The sequence below is a fragment of the Nicotiana sylvestris genome, chromosome 11 (genome assembly GCF_000393655.2).
Source record: "Nicotiana sylvestris chromosome 11, ASM39365v2, whole genome shotgun sequence".
In the NCBI taxonomy this organism is placed as follows: domain Eukaryota; kingdom Viridiplantae; phylum Streptophyta; class Magnoliopsida; order Solanales; family Solanaceae; genus Nicotiana; species Nicotiana sylvestris.
This window is the reverse complement of record NC_091067.1, coordinates 135330073-135332150: the sequence shown is the minus strand read 5'-3', so window position 1 is coordinate 135332150 and position 2078 is coordinate 135330073. Positions and strand designations below refer to the sequence as shown.

The 2078-nt window shown below is 39.6% G+C and overlaps 1 non-coding gene across 1 annotated transcript; it reads right to left on the bottom strand.

Annotated features, from left to right (window-relative positions):
* Positions 1-1170: 1170 nt before the first annotated feature.
* On the bottom strand, positions 1171-1277 carry LOC138882419 (small nucleolar RNA R71). Its single transcript, XR_011404024.1, has one exon. It is a non-coding gene; the product is annotated as a small nucleolar RNA R71 (small nucleolar RNA).
* Positions 1278-2078: the final 801 nt, after the last annotated feature.

The following is a 2078-nucleotide window of genomic DNA, read 5'->3' as shown; positions in this document are numbered from 1 at the left end:
ACCTATTGAATTCGTGAGAATTTTTAGAATCTCAAGAGTGAAAAATAACAGTATCATATCCAGGATAACAACGTTGCACCTATCAAGTCAAAACCCTTATTTCTTACATTGATTAGAAACCAAATCTGTGAATCTGTAATTCTTTGTGGTCAATTGTCAATTGCTTTACTTTAGCAGTTAATCGTAGTTCGTAGTTAATCCAAATCAAGCTTGGATCATCCTGAATAGCAGTTAAACTAGAAATTACCTGAACATTATTTAAATCCAATCCATGTGAAGACGATACTTTACTATATTATCTTTGATTAGTGAGCACCAATTTCGTGTTGTATTTTGCGCTCGTCAAATTTTGGCGTCGTTGTCGGGGATTGGCAATCAATAGTGTTCAAAATAGTATTTGGTGCTAATTCAGGATTTTATTTTATTTTATTCTTCACGGGGTTCTCTTCTGTTTACAGGAGACATGTTAAGTTTGTGGTGTATGACTCTATCTTCTTCAAAAGAAGTAATACCATACAAACCGGAGTTGGAAAAACACCAGTGACAACTGAGGAGAGAGAAAGAGCTTACCGAAAAGTTCTTGGGGCAACCTTCATCCCAATAACACAATGCTAATAACGGTGACGACGAGGTAGTTTTAGATGCAATAGAGGGAGCACAACATAGGGAAGAAACTGCAAGGATATTAGCTGAGGCAACCCGTAGAGGTGCTGATGAGACCATCGAAGATGATGGGGGTCAAAGATTCATTCTAAATCGACCCTTGGTTGAAGACCAATTTAGAATGATGTACCTAGGCCTGGTAGAGCATTGGGTGATTATGCCAGACCAGTCAACAATTAGGGATTGTCCAGTATCGAACCTCCACCAGTAGCAGCAAATAATTTCGGGTTGAAGTAAGGCTTGCTTCAAACTATCCAGAACAACTGTGTCTTTAGAGTAAAGGTGAATGAAGATCCTAACACTCACTTGATAGATTCTGAGGAAATCATGAATATCTTCCAGTACAATGGAGTGTCAAAATATGTAGTATACTTAAGTGCATTCCCCTTTTTACTAAAGGATGACGTGAAGCACTGGCTTCGTAGCTTACCAATGGGGTCGATCAAGACCTGGAAAGATATGACCAAAAAGTTTCTTGACAAATACTTCTCAGCTGCAAAAACAGTGAAATTCAGAAGGAAAATTCCCAACTTTTGCCAGACGGACATTGAAATAGTTTTTGAGGCTTGGGAAAGATTCAAGGAGATAGCAAGGAAGTGTCAGCATAATGGTATTGAATTATGGATGCAACTCTGGACTTTTGGGATGGACTGACATCTTCCTCACAACGAACTCTGAACACTGCAGTTGGAGGTCCTTTAATGAAGAAGACTCCTGAAGAGATTGTGGCAATTCTTGATGAGCTCTCTGAGGATGCTAACTAGTAGCATGTTAGGAGTAATAATAGAAGAAAATCAGCTGGGGTTCATCAAGTAGATTCTAACACATCAGTGCAAGCCTAGCTGGGCATCATCGATAGAGAGATAAGAAAGTTGACATTGCCCAAGGTACAAAGTGAGCCGCAAGTAGCATGTGACTTTTGTGGAATAGGACACCCTACACATGAGTGACAACCTTCAGTTGAAGTAAATGTTGTGGGGGGCTTTGATTACCAAAGTGGCGACAAATTTAACTCCATGGGATAGAGGCATCCAAGTTTCTCTTGAAGTTCACCAGGTGATAGTGCAAATGCATGGCAGGAAAATAACTCTAGACCCAGGGACATGGAGCTCCATGTTTTTAAAATTAGCAAAGGTAGCAATATCATCCTCCAAAGTCTAATCAGTCTAGCATGAAATATTTGATGAATGATTTTATTATTAAAACAGATGAGAGGCTTGAAATCCATGGTGCAGCTATCAGAGAACAGGTCAAGGCCATTAGAAACTTGGAAAGACAGGTGGGACACATGGCTAATCTATTGTCTAAGAGGGTTCCAGGAACTCTCCCTACTGATACTGAGAGAAATCCAAAAGAGATAACAAATGTTATTTCTTTGAAGAGTGGGCATGAATTGGAGGATCCTAGGGCAAAAC